The 18,800-nt window shown below is 36.7% G+C and overlaps 1 protein-coding gene across 12 annotated transcripts in view; it reads left to right on the top strand.

Moving 5' to 3' along the window:
- The window catches only part of LOC101543559 (melanoma-associated antigen 10-like), a 176,612-nt gene that overhangs the window by 56,547 nt on the left and 101,265 nt on the right, over positions 1 to 18,800 (top strand). The window contains exons 5-6 of one of the 12 annotated variants that reach the window (XR_008627360.1): positions 9,436 to 9,478; positions 11,884 to 17,588. The exons of 7 other annotated variants lie outside the window; for them this stretch is intronic. The gene's annotated coding sequence lies outside the window, so the exon portion shown is untranslated. 4 more of the 12 variants (XR_008627358.1, XR_008627356.1, XR_008627357.1 and 1 more) reach the window with 4 other exon arrangements.

Raw genomic sequence — 18,800 nt, 5'->3', positions numbered from 1 at the left:
ACAGTGGTGTTGAAATCTCCAAGTACTATTGTGTTGCTATCAATGCCTTTTTAAAAGTCTATATACAGGGGGCTGGAGCAATAGTACAGTGGGTAGGGCGTTTGCCTTGCACGCGGCCAACCCGGGTTTGATTCCCAGCATCCCATATGGTCTCCTGAGCATTGCCAGGGGTGATTCCTGAGTTCAGAGCCAGGAGTAACCCCTGTGCATTGCCAGCTGTGACCCAAAAAGAAAAAAAAAGTCTATTTACAGCTATTCCAAGTATTTTTTGTCCCTCATTAGGTGCATATACATTTAGGAGTGTGAGTTCTTCCTGATGTACATATCTCTTGATCACTAAAAGATGACCTTCATTGTCTCTTATAACCTTTTTCAGCCTGAAGACTATGTCATCTGATATTAGTATTCCACCTGGACTTTTTAAGGGATTGTTTATTTGAAGAATTGTCTTCCAACATTTCACTTTGAGTCTGTTTGCACTGATTCATCAGATGTGTTTGTTGCAGGCAGCAGAATGTTGGGTTCTATTTTTCTCATCCATCCTGCCACTCTGTGTCTCTTAATCGGTTCATTTAGCCCATTGACATTGAGATAGATTGTTGTTATGGAGATTCATGCCATATTTCAGTAGGAATCAGGTGTGTTTTTGGGATTCGTCTTCTTTTTAAAATACTCCCTTTAGTTCTTGTAAAGATGGTTTTGGATCTATGAAGTTCCTGAATTATTGTTTATCTGTGAAGTCGTGTATTCTTTCTTCAAATATGAATGAGAGTCTTTCTGAGTAAAGTATTTAGGTGAGGTGTTAATTTCACTGAGTGTTTTCACTACATCCCACAATTTGGGCCCAGAGGGTTTCAATTGGTCAATGTACTGTAAATTTTAGGGACGCTCCTTTGTATATTATATCCTTCTTTGATCTTGATGCTTTTGGTATTCTATCTATGGCTTTCATCATTCAGATAAGGATGTACTTATAGTTGGAGTATGGTTAGTTGGATTTATTTTATTGGGTACCCTGTGGGCCTTCTGGATCTGGGTGCATGCACTCTTCAGCTCTGGGAACTTCTCATTAATGATGGCTTTGGCTGCTGCTTCTTTATCAGGGTTGCCCTACTGGCCCTCTGAGACCCTGATGATTCTTATGTTCTTCATCTTGTGTTACGCCCTAAATTCTCTTGTCAGCTGTTTGTTTATTTTTAGTGTTTTTCCATCTTCTGCTGTTGTCTGGATGTTTTCTGCACCTTGTCTTGAATTACACTGATTCTGTCCTCAGCAGCTATTACTCTGCTGCTGAGGCCATCAAGGGAGTTTTTCATTTCACCTGCCAAGTTTTATCAGGTCTGTTATTTCTGTTCATAATTTTCTCATTTCTGTTCTCATATTCTCTTGTGTTTTGTTGGAGGTCCGTTTCATTGTTTCTTTGATCTCCTTAATCATCCTCTACATGTCCTCTCAAAATTCCTTATCAAAGAGGTTAGAAACTTATTGTTACTTGTTGAGTATAATGGGCTACCACCTTCACTCACTAAACCTGGTGGTGTTCTGTGCCTGGAGGGTGGGGATAATCCTGACCTGGGGGCTAGATGCTGATCCTGAGTAACAAGCCTCAGTTTCCTGGGCCCGGGGCTGGGCAGAGCCATGCCTGGGTGCTTAAGAGCCTTCCTCTTCTTTTTTCACTTTGTGGGTTGGGGTGACCCTGACTTGGGGGTAAGATGGTGATCCTAAGTAACCATCCTGACACGTGGACTGTTGTTGCACTTTGCCTAAGTTTCGTGCACACTTTTTTATGATGAGAAATTTCAAAGCAATAGAGAAACAGAAAAGTAGTGCGGTGAATGCTCATCCACCATTCATTCTCATTCAACATTTTCTCATAAAATAAATTATGGATTTTATATGTATTTGTTTCAATTTCATCCAGAAGAGTATTTGCTTATGATACTACAGTTTCATTATTTACCCAGTAGAAGTGAAAGTTGTCATCTAATCTCATCTAATAACTAGATCATATTCAGATTTCTCTAGTAATGCATAAACCATAAACTGTGACTGATTATTATTCATTAGTGAAGCTATTAACAGATCAGAAGCTCTCAGAGCTGAGCCTGGGCTTATATGTCAGGAACACTGAGTGAGAGCAGAACAGAGCTTAGGGTGGAAAATGTACAGTGCTAATGTATTCACTTAAAATTTTGGTCCTCTTCCAGCTTCATTTGCCCCTAGAGAAACCAAGGAATTATATTGAGCCCCAACTTGGTCATTCTGGTTCTCTGACTCTCCTGAACTCTTGGGACTCTAGTAGAGAGTGAATGTAGTCTCAAGAGAGATTGCTAGACACTGTTGTAAATGGATAGGCCATTATTCAGCACCATTGATTGAGTAGTACTACCTTTTCCAATACATGAAATAATACTATCAAATTATAATCTGTGGTATATAGAATAACATGATGTGGAATGATAGGCGGCAAAACTGGCTCTAGATTACAGAAACAAAAATGCCAAGGGAAGATATAAATGAAAAGGGGAACAAGAGTAGGAGGTCTGGAATTAACATAGGATCAGGGGTCTTGGGCTCTCTGTGGTGAAGTGAATTATCTCTACATGTCTAATCCACTAGACCCAATACTACTGTAAGCATGGGGCCCAAACTGCAACAATTAAACTTAAAAATCTGTCAGGGAGTAAGGAATTGGGCTAAGGGTTGGAGGGAATTGGGGGTCAGTGGTGGAGAGATAGAATCATGGGATGTGGGAACCTTGTATGCCTGAAAACCTGTTGTAAACAACATGGCTGCTCTGGGTTAAATCCATGGCACCACACCTAATTAGTTCCCTGAGCCCTGCCAGTAGTGGTCCCTGAGTAGAGTCAGGAATAAGCTTTAAATACTACCTAGTATGGCCACCAAAACAAAAAATAAATAACAACAAAAGAATATATATCTTTTGGATATATATCTGTTACCTCAAAAAGGGGGAAAGCATTGGTGAAACATTTGACTATATAAATATTTGACAGCTCTCAATGGCAAGAGACAAAATTTAAGAAAAGGAAAATGTTTGCAGCTTAGAATTCAAAATAGAGACCTCTAATGCCATAATTGTGATCAGCAAGAAAAATGGAAAAGTGGGTAAATTTCATCAGTAGACCATGTAAAGATAGGGAGAAATTGCTTAGCATATGAAAGACAATATAAGAAATTACAACAATAAGGAGATTGGTGATTCACCTTCTGCTTAGCATAAATGAAAGAAGGTTGATAATATTTCCTGTTGGTGAACATATGGAACAAAAAAAATTCTCTTTCACAATTAGTGTGTATGCAAAATCATTATAGCCTCTGTAAGGGCAATTTTGCATACACTATTATTATTCCAAATTTCTGTTCTTACTAGCTTACTAGATACTTATGCAAACAGGATCAGTTCCTGATTTGATTTCCTATTTTTGCTTTCTCTTAGATGGTGAAATTGTGCCTCTCATATCTCAGTCTTGTAGCCTGACCTTGACTCCCGAGTTCCGTGATGCCTTCAAAACAGCAAGTCATTCTCATACCAAACGAAAAACGAGTTTGCCTTTTCTGCACCATTGAGAGTTTCGGAACAATGTGCAAATTCAAGTCACCATCATGTTGTCTTGCTGACTGTCTCGTGTGACAAGGATAGCATTTGGGTCTCTTGCTTCTACTCATAGCCTTCTGTTTGTTGCTCGTCCTGCAACCGCTGAGCACCATATATATATGTAGTCATACAACAGCTGTTTTGCACATTTTAAATTTGTCTTGTGAATGTTGTCACTTGCTTCTTATAGGTTACCAATTAGCCTTATGTGCTGCTCATGGATATAAACCTTTCTGCAATCATACATTTGCAAGAGTTTGAGTTAGAATGGCATCCAAGCTGAAAAGTGTAAAAAATCGGTGATAGCAGTGAAAGAATGGTGAAGAGGGCAAGAAAGGTGATGTCTTGAGCAAACAAAATGAGAATTCTTGAAAGTTTTGTAAGTGGTGAAAGCAAGACCTGTGTAGGGCATTGCTTTGATTTGAACGAATCTATGGTTCATATAATACAGAACAATGAGAAAGTTATTAGGGCCAGTGCATGAAGGGGCCTACCAATATCTTTGACAAAATAACTCATAACTTGAAATACCAACGTAGAGAAAATGGGAAAAGATTTGCCTCTGCGACTTCTAAAACAGAGACACTGCGTACACCTCTTTCTATGTGTGTCATCTGCCAGTGAGCGTCAAAACCTTGCAAGCTTAAGTTTCTCTCTGGAAGAAAAGTTCTATCGTTTACTGCAAGTAATAGGTGGTAACATAGGTTTAAGAAACACTAAATGCTGCAGTCTGTATGAAAAGAAGTGTCTGGCAGATGAAGCAGATCATGAGGCTGCTAAAGAGTATCCTGGATGCCCAAAGAAAGTGAAGAAATTAGCTACTTGCCCCAACATGTCTTCAGTGCCGATGAAATGTCTTGTTCTGGAAGCACATACCTACTTGCACATGTTACAAAGAATGGAAAAAAAAACAGAGGTTTCAAGCCTGGAAAAGACATGCTCAAATTTCTCTGTTCCAGTGCTTCTGGCAACTTTATGCTTAAAGCCATGTTGCTTCACAGATTCTGAAAGCCTTGTCCAAATTTCTACTTATCTACTTATTTATTTATTATTTTGTTTTTGGCCACACCTGGCAGTGCTCAGGGCTGACTCCTGACTCTGCACTCAGGGATCACTCCCGGAGATCCTCAGGAGGTCGGGGATTGAACCCAGGTTGGCCATGTGCAAGTCAAGTGCATCCATGCCTTTTCATAAGAGAATGCCAGGAATGTTTTTCTATCAATTGAAGGTAATCCATAAAGTATGGATCACTGAGAAATTATTTTGCGGTGGTGTATGAAGTGTCTTGCTCCTAAGTTTAGGTAGTATTTAGATTAAACCATTTTGAATTCAAAGTGCTGCTGATTCTGCTCTCATCTCCCACTGGCAAAAGGGTAACGTAGTAAGTGATGATCCTTGTGTTAAAGAATCTCCATTTTCCCTTCCCCCAATACAACCTCAGTTTTTCAATTATTATATCTAGGAGTGCTAAGAATTGTCCCAGTGTACTATACTTGGCATATATTTGACCACTTGCAGGGCTTAAGAGGGAAGACTCCAGATCTTACTGTCAAAGTATCTTGGCAAAACTTCTCCATTTGTAATGCTTTACCAGTGATAGGAGAATCCTTGTGAGAAACCTAACAATCCACTCTTAATTGAGCCTGGTGGAAACTTTGAAATGAAGTTATAACTGATTTAGAAGTTTCCATCGAGTGATAGAAAAATGGAAAGGTTTCTAGCTGCTGCAAAATGTTTGGGTGAAGGTTTTAAGGACATTGAATTAAGTGACATTGCTGAACTGTTCGATTCTCCCCTTAGAAGATAAGTGAGAAATATTTCAGATATGTAATTGCATCAAATATTGGTAAAGGAGGTCAGCAGAGGTTACCATTAAGAACTCAAAGATTTTGAAGCATCACTTAACAAATCAAAATGCCACGATGAGTCAGAGGAAAGAGACCCTTCCATGGAAAATTTATTGACTTTCAGACAAGGCTTAAATGATAATTTACACTCCTATTACGTAGTAATAAGAAACCTTCAACGGCAGAACAATAAAGCCCTATCTCTGCTTATTTCAATAGGGGTGAAGAGTCTGAACTTATCAGGTGTATCATTCAAGCCCAGTCTACGAAGTGCAGACACAATGGCCACAGGCAAATAGCCGATTCTGATTCCAGCAGGTCTAATGTTGTGAAGATTCATGTGAAGTAGCATGGAAGTAGAACAGAAAAGTCTACCTTACTTTCCTTCAGACAAAAGTTATGATTGTCCCACCTAGATATCAGAGGGAAATAGAGAAATAGAAATTAATTGCTGGTCACTGTTGCCTGTGCTAATCTAATGAAATACCACTCAGATACACTTAGTATTTTATTTTAGTGATAAAAAAATTCTCTTGGCTTTCATAATATTCCCCAAATATTATCAATTCCTCAAAGAAAATTCTCCTACAATGAATATTTGAACCCTAGTACCTTAGGGAAAGGGCTATTTTACTTGAATGGACTATTTGATTTTTTTTCTTAGGGTTGACAAATACTTCAATTCTTACTAAGCCAAACTTAATATCTCAACAGTAAGGATAAGTGAAGCTCTTTTGACATTAGCTTCAAAGATAATTTGTCTTTTAGCACTTTGTTTTACAGTGCCTACTGGTTGCTCTTGGAAGGCAGTGTGTTTGTAATGGTTTTCTGCATTTTTGTTGGTTGCTAATTCAGAAGAAGCTACTAGTGTTCATTTAAGTAGACTATTTCTGTTCTCACATTTGGTTTCCTCAGTGGTTTGTGCAGTTGGATATATTCCAGAAAAGGGATATTGATATGCATTGGGGATACAGTGATTTCTGTCACCAGCCCAGCCTGGAGGTCTGAATGGCAGTCACCTTTCTCTTAAGTTTTAAATGATGAGAGAAGAGGGGGAAAATCCACGCAAGTCAAAAGGGTTGATTACATAGTTGCTGTTGAGATGCCAGACATTCCTCAAGAAGTTGAAAAGACTGATGAGAGTTGAAACCCATCAAAATGTACTGTGGCTCTAGTGACATGCCACAGTACCAGAGGAGCTCATGGTCTTGCTCTAAGCCACGGTGGTTCTCAACACTCAATGCACATTACAATCATGAAGAGGGCTTTGAAAAGTACAGATTTCTACAAACTGCCTTATTGTGTTATATGTGTTATTATTTAAAAAATTATCACTGTGGTGTAATGTGTGGTTTGGAGTAATGCATTGCTTCCTCCTAGTAAAGAGATCCTAGTACAATGAAAGGGGAAAGGGCTGGAGAGATCATATAGTGTATAGGTGCTTATCTTGCACACGGCTTCAGTGTCAGGTATCACATATTGTCCCCTAGCTGAAATTTTAGGAACATGTGAAAATTAAGTCTAACAAAATGGTTGAAAAATTTCTTTGAGTATATTTTATATACACATTGAGTGGAAAAAATCTTTCTGTTGTCATATGGTTAGTTTTTTTTTTCCTTTAGTATTATGAAGACCATGGAAGTTTACCCTATTTTTTCACATATTTAACCACTGGCAAAAATAAAAAAAAATGTGAAATGAGAAAGGACATTTCAGGTTGCTGAAATTTGCAGAAAATATTAGAAATACTGCCATTGCATTTTAAAAGAAACTTTTGTTTGTTTAAAACTTTCAAGATTAAAATGCAGAGACAGTTTTTCAAACTACACCATTTGGATTACATTGCCACCACCATCTGAGTGCTGATAAAGGGCTTTTACACTGTGTATTGTCTCTGGTTGTGTGAAACATGTTCATGTTGTGAAATACATCAATCACTGAACTTTACATAGTATTACCTTTGGATGGCCTTAGATGTCAGTGTGTAGTGATTTAAGAATTTATAAATAAATTGATATGCTACTAACAGAACATGCATGGTCTTAATAACCTTGAAATAAAATAGGCAAAGAACAAAGGGATAAATAATACATTTCATTGGCATGGTTAACAAATAGTAAATTAAATATGAATCTAATGTATTTGAAACATTGCACTCCATCTCTCTTGAATTACTACATAAAGTCAAAGATATGTGATACATCATTACAAACATCTCAAACCAACTTTTAATTAACTGACAGTGGTATGATGAGTACCATAATGAAGAAAAGTTGGGGTTTAAAGTGAGAGTGATAGTACATCAAGTAGGGCATTTACCTTGCATGCCCTAGGTTTGATCCTCGGGCATGCAAGGTAAATGGACCCGGGTTTGATCCTCGGCCTCCCATATGGTCCCCTGAGCAATGCCAGGAGTGATTCCTGGGTGCAGAGCCAGGAGTAACCCCTGAACATAGCTTTGTGGACCTAAAAGCCAAAAAAAAAAGAAAAAGAAAGAAAATAGTAAAAGCATAGTTCTTGGCTTCTTGTCTGCCTGACAACTCCCTCCCTTTGGATGAGTGGTGTTTAGTCCTACCAGAGCAGAATAACTTTGTGCTGAGAGAAGTCAGCATATAACCTAGACTTTGGAACCAGACAGGCCTACATTCAATACTGTTCTTGTCAATTACCAGCTATGTGACTGTGGGCATGTTTCTTAACCATCTCTCACTTGACCATCCTAATCATCTCATTCTAACTTGTAAAATGGGGTTCAAAAATACCTGCATTAAACTATTTCTGTGAGATTACATGAAATGCTTATACAGTGCCTGGTACATGGTAACTGCTCAGTAATTGTTACTATATCAATGCATAATTATTATGAACTAGCATAATAGAGCTTGAATATGATAGTTTACTCCTGTCTTTGGAAAGGTTTACTGATTTTGTATTTTAACAAATTTTGTCAAAAGAAGGTATGCATGGTGATTTTAAGAGAACTGAAATATTTTTATTTATCTATGAGAGATATATGAATCTATAATCCCTTTGTGCCTTTGTTACTTTGTGACCTAAAGTTAGTCTATATTTTAATGTTGTTACTACTGTATGATATTTTAATATGTTTATTAGAAGTAATCATATTTTACTATACATGTATCCTATTCTCTATAAAATAATATGACCAAGTTGATCTAATGTTTAATGTTGGTCTATCCATGTTATATAAGCTAAAACCATATAAGACCTGCTTTGCTTAAACCTACCCCAATACCCCCACCACCCATACTAGCTCTTCTACCCTTGAGAGAAATTGGATGCCTTGCTAGTTGAGGACAATTACTCATAATTAGTTTCTGAATTTTTCTGTATTTTATGTATTTAATGACATATGATTAATTTAAACCAGTGATATTCAGAATGATGACTGTTCATCATGACACTTAATGGTGTGTACTGAACAACAGAACTGCACTGCCTTAACCCAAACCCTTCACTTCCACATAATATGTATGATTATAGTGACCTCATAACTCATACACAATCCTTAAATATCTCTACTTGAAGTATCTGGTGTTCTAGTATATATAGCTAATTGTTGTTGACATTCCATCCTCTTGCTTCTTGACTAACTTGCTTGATACGCAGTTCTGATGATGGTATTTTGTTGTTCAAAAAACTTGTGGTTGCTTGTTTTCTGTACATATTTCACTGTTCAGTCTTGAAATCATGGTTCAGTCCCAGTGAAGCTCAACTAGATTTTTTTTTCCTGAACCAGATAGATCTCTCTGTCATATACACACATGATAGTTCTTGTTTTCCTCAACTTTAATCTAAATACTAATAATCTTTAGCCTATAATTAAACTTTGCTTTCTTAAATTCATCACTTAAACTCTGGTATCATTAGTAAATTCAGAAATTAGACTTATTACCCGAGGTAAAGGTAATAAGTCTAACGAGCTCTCCTTTTTTTCTTCTCCATCAGCATGAACACCTCTAGTTGGCTCGCGATTATTAGAAGTGGTATGGTGAGTGCCATATAAGAACATTGGGCTTATACTGAAGACTTTGGCACTGACTTGTCTGTACTGGCTTTGGTATGTGTGTGTGTGTGTGTGTGTGTGCGTGTGTGTGTTTGTGTGTATATGTCTGTGGTCTCCTTTTTTAGATGGCAGCTGTTCAGTCCAGTGAGGAGAGCTCCAACCTGTAGGGGTGTATTTTTCTCTAATTTTCTTCTCTAACTTCTACTGCATAAAAGGCAATGTCACTAAACCCAAGTGCCCCTGAACTGGGGCCCTCAATGCTACCTATTTCACTTTGACTCCGAATATAAAGCCCCAATTTGTGGTTCAAAAATAATTAATTGGCGATTTAAACTCTGTTCTTGGATTCTTGTCATTATCTTCTGAATAGAAGTACAATCATAGTGTCTTTATTCACAATTCTGCTTCACAGTGCTCTTTCAATTCTATTGCATATGAATGGTAGCACGAAGTGTAACTTCAGTTCATTATGTACTAGAAATGGCATCTAAAAGTGGTCTTAGTTCTTGCACATTTCTGACCTTGGTTTGATCCCTGGTACCCCATGTGGTCCCCCTCAGCCCTACAGGAGTGACCGTGAGCACAGAACTAAGAAATATCATTAAGCACCACCAAGTGTTGCCCCAAGACCAAAATTTAAAAAAAAAATTGCGGGTCTGAAAAACTAAGGGCCTTGTGGCATAACTGAACCAACTACTTAAGGAAAGTTGTATTGCAAAACATAGTTATGCTTATATGCATATTGTTTATAGTTGAATGACAATAGTTAAGTTGAGTAGCTGCAATAGAAATTATATTGCCTGAAAGACTTAAGTATTTATTATTCAATTCTTTACAAAAATCATTTGCTGACCATTAATCTAAAGTTAATTGATTCCCCTACATTTGATACTTATTATTTCTGTTTTGTTTTGATTGCACTCAGGAGTGTTCAGGTCTTACTCATGGCTCAATGCTTTGGGATCACTCTTGGCAGTGCTCAGGGGACTATATGTATGTGTGATGCCAGGGATCAAACTCTGTTCAACTGTGTGCAAGACCAGTAACTTAGCATTGTACTGTATCTTACTATTCTTCGTTAATTCCTTGTTCTCATTCCATCAACTAGTACAAATCCAGTGGTGTTGTCACTTCATTAACACTATGAAGATAAGGTTCCCATTCAAATTATATGTCTTTACAATGACTTTCCCTTTGTCATCTTTTTAAAATGTACATTTCCCATATTTTGCTTTTCAGTGAAAGGTTGACATGGTCACAAAAACTATCAGAAGAGCCTTACCATATGTATTTTAATGCAAAACCATCTCCTAATATGAAAGTCAGCACTGCCAACAACTTTTAACATGCCTTTCCAATATCTTTAAGATTAGGTCTTTTATATTTTAATTGTCTCTAACATCATATATTCTGAGCTCCAAAATTTCCAGCATCTTCAGCTGCCAGATTCTCTAAATGTTACAATATCTATGTTTCTAATCTCTAAACTAAAGCATTTCTACTGTTTGTAATTTCCCAACTGGGGGTTATTAAAAAAGTCTCGATTTTTCAATATCTCTAACAATCTTCAAGTCTAAGTCTTGTTTTTAGGGTTTATAGTTATAACTTTTATTTCTTGCTTTTTCCAGTGCCACAGTATCTCCTAAGTATAGGTCATTTTGAGTTCATTGTGTCCAAATCTAACTTGTGCAATATCTTTTAGCATGTGCAGCATTCAGTTACTCTAAGTTTTAGTGTCTCTTAAATCCTGATTTCACCATATTCTGTATATAATATTTAATATCATATAAAAGTCTTTCAAAATCTCTAAGAACATGGTTTTACAATATATATGTATTTCAGAGTTCACAATATATGAACAGATCTTTAAGACATCCTGATCTCATAGTGTCTTTTAGTGTCCAGGACTCTGAAATTCCAGGAAGACAACAGCTTTTACTTTCAATATCATGAAAATTATAACTTTCCAATTCTATGTCAATTAACATGGAAATATCAATTTACAGCTTTTCAATGTCTCTAATATCCATAACATGTGGTTTTAGGTTTTCTAAATGCCTAAATATTCTATTATCTTCCAATGTTTTGGCTACCACGCTAGATAGGTTATATATGTGTTGTCTCTAGTGTTCAGGGATTCCAGTGCTCATGACTTCCAGTATCTACAAATTCCAACATCCAGGGCCTCCAAAATTCCAGCTCACGACTTCCAGTATCCACAAATTCCAACATCCAGGGCCTCCAAAATTCCAGCTCATGACTTCCAGTATCCACAAATTTCAACATTCAGGGCCTCCAAAGTCTCCAATGCCTCCAATAACCACTGTCTACAAAATCCAAGGCTTCCAATATATCCAACATCCTGTGCTTCCAATGTCTCCAATGTCCAGGGTTTCCGGTGTCGACATCTTCCAACAGCTCCAAGTCTTCCAGGGACTCCAGGTCTTCCAAGTAATCCCAAGACTTCCAACACCATCAAGGTCTTCCTGATAATCCCAGTCATCCACAAATCTTCATCTTCCGGGACAATCCACATCTTCCAGAAAATCAAGTCTTCCAGCCATGAAAAGTCTTCCAGGAAAATCCATGTCTTCCAGTGACTTCAAGGTCTTCCAGAAAATCCATGTATTCCAAAAATTTCATTGTCTTCCAGATAATCCATGTCTTCTGAAAAAAAATCTATCTTACACCAAATCCAAGTCTCTGAATCAATTCAGGTCTTCCAGCCAAGTTTTGTCTTCCGGAAAGAAATCCAAGTCTCCCACTCTACGTCTTCCAGAGAAATATGTCTTCCACAAAATCCAAGTCTTCCAATTTTCCAAAACAGTCCAGGTCTTCTAGCAAATCCATGTCTTCCTGAAAGAAATCCATGTCTTCCACTAAATCCAGCTCTTCCAAACTTCTGGAACAATCCAGATCGTCCAGTTAATCTGTGTCTTCCTGATAGAAATCAACATCAACATCTTCCACCAAATCAAGCCCTTCCAACCCTCCAGAAGAATCCAGGTCTTCCAGCAAACCCATTTCTTCCTGAAAGAAGTCCATGTCTTCCACCAAATGCAGCTGCTCCAACCTTCTGGAAAAATTCAGGTCTTCCAATCAATCCATGTTTTCCTGAAAGAAATCCATGTCTTCCACCAAATCCGGATCGTCCAGCCTTCCAGAGCAATCCAGGTCTTCCAGAAAATCTGTATCTTCCTGAAAGAAATCCATGACTTTCACCAAATCCAGATCTTCCAGCCTTCCAGAAAATCCAGGTCTTCCAATAAATCCATGTGTTCCTGAAAGAAATCCATGTTTTCCACAGTGTCTGCATCTTCCAGAGAAATTTGTCTTTCACCAAATCCAAGTCTTCCAATTTTCTGGAACAATCCAGGTCTTCCAGTAAATCCACGTCTTCCTGAAAGAAATCCACGTCTTCCACCAAATCCAGATCTTCCAACCTATGGTAACAATCCAGGTCTTCCAGTAAACCCATATCTATGTGAAATAAATCCATGTTTTCCAAGGTGTCTGCGTCTTCCAGAGAAATCTACATCTTCCACAAAATCGAGCTTCCAATCAATCCAGATCTTCCAGAACAATTCAGGTCTTCCAGACAATCCTTGTCTTCCTGAAAGAAATCCAGGTCTTCCACTGTGTCTGCGTCTTCCAGAGAAATCCACGTCTTCCTCAAAATCCAGATTTTCCCATCAATCCATATGTTCCAGATATATCCAAGTCTTTCAGTCAGTCCAAGTTTTCCACAGTTTCTGCATCTTCCAGAAAAATTTACATCTTCCACCAAATCCAGAACTTCCAAATCAATACAGATCTTCCAGAAAATCTGAGATCTTCCAGTCAATTCATGTCTTCCTGAAAGAAATCCAGGTCTTCCACTGTATCTGTGTCTTCCAGAGAAATTCACGTCTTCCACAAAATCCAGGTCTTCCAATCTTCCAGAACAAGCCAGGTCTTCCAGTCAATCTTTATTCTTCCTGAAAGAAATCCAGGTCTTCCACTGTGTCAGTGTCTTACAGAGAAATCCACGTCTTCCACCAAGTATGGATCTTCCCATCAATCCACATCTTCCAGAAAAATGCAGGTCTTCCAGTCAATCCACAACTTCCTGAAAAAAAATCCAGGTCTTCCAGTATGTCTGTGTATTCCAAAGAAATCTATGTCTTCCACAAAAACCTGGATCTTCCAGTTAATCAACGTCTTCCAGAAAAATCCAGGTCTTGCAGTCTGTCCATGTCTTCCTGAAAGAAATCCAGGTTTTCCATTATGCTTCTATCTTCCACCAAATCCAGATCTTCCAGTCAACCCATATCTTCTGGAAAAAATCCATGTCTTCCAATAAATCCATGTCTTCCAGTTATCTCCAGGTCTTCCAGCAAATCTGTCATCCAAAGAATTCAACATCTTCTGGACAGTTCGGGTCTTCCTGAAAATTTGTGTCTTCCAGCAAAGCTACGTCTTCCAGTGATCTCCAGGTCTTCCAGCATATCCATGTCTTCTAGAAAATCTGTGTCTTCCAGTGTACCTATGTCTTACAACATAGTCACATCTTCCAGAAAAACATTCACCCTCCAGAAAACTCTGTGACTTCCAAAAAAGCCTCATCTTCCCAGAAATCTTCGTCTTCCAGAAAATCCATGTCTTCCTCTACCTTCACGTCTTCCGGCATCTCCAGGGCTTCCAGAATCTGCTCATCTTCCAGCATCTCCAAGGTCTTCCTGTATTTCCAGATCTTCCAGCATCTCCACGCCTTCCAACGTCTCCTGTGTACAGGTGTTCTAATTCAGGTTTCCAGTGTCTGCAGTATCCAGGTATTCTAATGTTTCATAGTTTAGGTTTTCAATATTTTCAAAGTTTGTCTCCCCATGACTGAGTCTTTCCATGTTCAGCTTTTTCCCAAAACAGTTGTTACAAATAAGATATTTATGCTTTTAGTACAATTAGCTTAAAAAATTTAACAAGGCATACCTTCTTATTGACTATCTCATTGATCAACTATACTTCAGTTTAATAGAAAAATTTAATTAATAACATTTTACTTAGAAATAAAATTCCTACTTATATTACTTTAGATAATTTAAAATTTTATATATTTATTCATTTTTAGAACAACAATTTTATTTGTTTTTATGTGACTAATAATAATGATGATGTTAATAGCAACAATAAAATTCTTAAAATAGCATTTGCTATGTCCAGGCACTGTCAGAAGGTCTTTAATACATTTTCTCTTCACAAGATTCAGTGACATAGGTAGAACCAACCCCATGGCAGATGAGAAAATAAACATGCAGAGGTGAATTAACTTGCCCAAAGGACACAACACTGGACTTAAAAACAAAACTAGACTATTTCCAGAGTTCATGGCTACATTGTAACAGCTGCTTTTGAAAACCAAGATGAGAACAATGGGATCCAAAGTTTAATTACTCCTAGTTTATGTACAGAATATATAAGATTTTATATACAAATGGTCTCATTTTATCATATCATTGTCAGAACCTATTTGCATTCCCAGATCTTATCCCTCAACTACTATCATATCCTTCTTATGTATTTGGAACTAGACACAAATACTTCATGCTATCACTTTTGGGTTGGACAGAAATAACATAACACTGATTTCAAGTAAACTTTTTTTAAAATTGGTTTCATATTTCTGTGCTTTGAGTACTGGTATTTAATTTAGCTTTCCCATTTAATATAATCTCTTATGAAACTGATCAGTCTTCAGTTTTTACCTAACTACTATTAAGGCCACTTACCATTGGTTTTCTTCTTTTTTTCCAAGTACTGTTTACTGAGACACTGTGATTTTCAAACTTGTTCATAATATAGTTATTTCAGAAACGCGATGTTCCAATATTAGTTTGTTTCTCACCTCCCAGTTTCACCTACTTTTTCAAATATAAGTAATTTCCTGGATTTCTGATCTCTTGTGTTTGACTAACAATAATACTACTAATAAAACTAACACTATAATAACAACCAGCATGATGAACTAGAGAACTAATTCTTGGTTTTCCTAACCTTAGCTCTTACCAGGTACTTCAAGGAATTTTCTTAGCCGCTGACTGAAATGACAAGATTTAATACCATATCATTGAAATTATCACAGGCAAAATTTTTTTAAATAGTTAGAATCATGTACATGGTAAGGAAATTATTAACAATAGTAGCACTGCACTGTCGTCCTGTTGTTCATCGATTTGCTTGAGTGGGCACCCGTAACGTCTCCATTGTGAGACTTGTTGTTACTGATTTTTGACATATCAAATATGCCTGGGTAGCTTGCCAGGCCCTGCTTTGCAGGCGGGATACTCTCAGTAGTTTGCCTGTCTCTCTCTCTGAGAGGGACAGAGGAATTGAACCCAGGTCGGCTGCGTGCAATGCAAATGCCCTACCCTCTGTGCTATCGTTCCAGTCTATTAACAATAGTAATGATAATAATAATGATAATAATAATAATAATAATAATAATAACAGAAGCAAGGGTCAGAAGGACCGGTCCACGATTGGAAGCATGCCACAAGTGATGGGGGCAGAGGGCAGTTAGGATAGAGAAGGGACCACTACAACAAGAATAGTTGGAAATGATCGATCACTCTGGACAAGAACTGAATACTGAAAGTAGGTAAAGAGACAAATATGATAAGTTTTCAGTACCTGTAGTGTAAACCATAGTGCCATAGTGCCAAAAGGAGAGCGAGAGAGAGAGAGAGAGAGAGAGAGAGAGAGAGAGAGAGAGAGAGAGAGAAGAAAAACGGCCTGTCATAGAGGCAGCCTGGGGTGGGAGGAGTTGGGAAGAAAACTGGGGACATTGGTAATGGGAAATGTCCAATGGTGAAGAGACAGATCTTGGAACATTGTATGACTGGAGCCCAATAATGGACAACTTTGCAACTGTATATCTCACGGTTATTTAATAAAAATAAATGAATGAATGAATGAATGAATAAATAAAATTGAAAAAAATAAATGACAACAAGAACAGAAATTCCTTCCAAATATCTAATTATTTCATTTATAAATATTGCCATTCAGTATTTGCTGAAGTCCAATCACTGAATGTCAATATTTATGTTTGCTGAAGTCCAACTGTGCTAGGCATATTTTAATGGATATTAGAATACTCATGAAGAAAAAAGAAAGGAAGCTGTGAGAGTCTAAAACATTACAGGAAAGAATTCTTGTGGAAGTGACATTGATGGTGACTGAAGAATCTATTTTCAAAAAGATAATCTTAAAAATCTTGTGGCTTAGTTAAAACAGATATTTTTATATCAGTTTTACCTAATCAGAGATTGAAAAGAGAGACTAAATATAAGCATGGGCTTCACTATCTTAACATCGTCCCCTATTTTCCAGACACTCTTAATTAAATACAGTAAGAACAATTATGGCAATATATATGAAATGATATAAAAATGTTACTTTTGTTTGATATAATGTTTTCACTTCATGGAAATTATCTAAAACTTTGCTAATTCAGGTGTAAAGATGTTCTTTGCATCATTATTTGGTGTAGTGAAAACAAGATTTTCAGAACCTAATATCAAGGGCATAATTAAGTAGATATTAACACTAACATATGATAGAATGTGCTCTTAAAAACTTCTTGGCATATTTTTATTGTATAATGCTTAGTAAAATCTTACAAGTTTATATAATGTGTGAATGTAGTTATTTCAACAATAAAGGAATTAAACACAATTGAGAGTGTGGACTAATTATCTCTAGTTGTGTAGGATTTTGCGTCCTTTTTATTTTCGTCACATTCTTTTTTGTTTTCATTTAAAGTTTTTAAGGCGTGAACATATTTCATACTCAGAAAATATTTAAATGATTTTGCATGCGATTATTCATCTTATTGTACATATAATCAGGTTTTACTTTTGAAAGGACTACACAATATAAAAGTACAACAGAAAAATGTAAATTTCAGTCAATATTCCAAGATAATCACTGTAAAATTTGTAGTATGTGTTCTTCTATCCTCTTTCACAGCTATGTTAATTTATTTCACAAAATGGAATCATACTGCCATTTAGTCTATATTTTCCACTAAGAATAAATTGCATCTATGCGTCAGTAATTGTGTATCTATAATTTGACTATTTATTTATGGTTTACTGCGCCGCACCCAGCAGTGTGTACTCAGGGATCACTCCCAATGGTAATCAGGGGACCATTTGTGCCATTGATCAAACTGGGGCCATCTATATGCAGGGTAAGCATCTTAATCTCTGTTTTATCTCTCTGGTCCCTACATTATAATTTTAATACATAACTAATTTATGTTATGTCTTGCTTATAGGAAAAAAATCTTTACAGTTTTGGTTTTAGAAGGACTGTGATGTGCCAGTTGTACAGAACAATGATGCTGTGTGATGTGCCTTACATCAGGCACATGAAATGTTTGTTCATTTGTTCTGACCAAAGTTTTCAGATTTGTTCAGATATTATTTAGTATAAAGTCTTAAAAGAAGAATGTCTGGACCAAAATCTGTGTACATTACAATGCTCACCACAGACAATGAAATGACAAACAATCTGATGTCCAACAATTGGGTGTGGTTAAATAAGATTGTATTTTATAACTACAAGATGGAATATCTGCAGCCAATTACAATTTATACCCCAGAAGAATATTTACTGATGGATATATAGGTTCATAATATCCCATTAGTGAAAGAAACAATTCCCATGAAATATTCATATTTGGTACATAGGAGAGTATATACACTTATCAGAAAAAAAACCAACAAAAGATTATATACTAACATGTCAGTGAAAGTCCCCAAAGGAAAAGGGCTATATCATGTGTATTTAAACAATAGAATATTATGCAGAGGTGAAGTTAAAAATGATACAATTAAACATGAATATATGGGTAGATTTTATTTCTACCAAGTTTCAGAAGTCCATGTATAATACTACTATTTTATATTATTAAAAAGCATGCTAAAATAAACATACATATGTAAGATAGTTTTATAAAATGACTAAGAATACCAATTAAAAATTCAGGGCAACTGAAATTTTTTTTTAAAATTCAGGGCAATGGTCACTGGTGTTAAGGTAAGGTTTTAAGAATAGGAGAGGATCTAGAAGTAGATTGAAGTTGTTTTCAGTATCCTAGCACTTAGGTTTAATGGATAATGTTAAGTAGTTTTCATTACATAATCAGAAACATCTTGGATTAATAGTTACATGATTATAGTACTGTAGCACTGTCCTCCCGTTGTTCATTGATTCTTTCGAGCAGGCACCAGTAACATCTCCATTGTGAGACTTGTTGTTATTA

This window comes from Sorex araneus, chromosome X (genome assembly GCF_027595985.1).
Source record: "Sorex araneus isolate mSorAra2 chromosome X, mSorAra2.pri, whole genome shotgun sequence".
NCBI classification, from domain to species: Eukaryota; Metazoa; Chordata; class Mammalia; order Eulipotyphla; family Soricidae; genus Sorex; species Sorex araneus.
The sequence above is the reverse complement of the archived record's forward strand: the minus strand, read 5'-3'. Positions and strand labels throughout refer to the sequence as shown.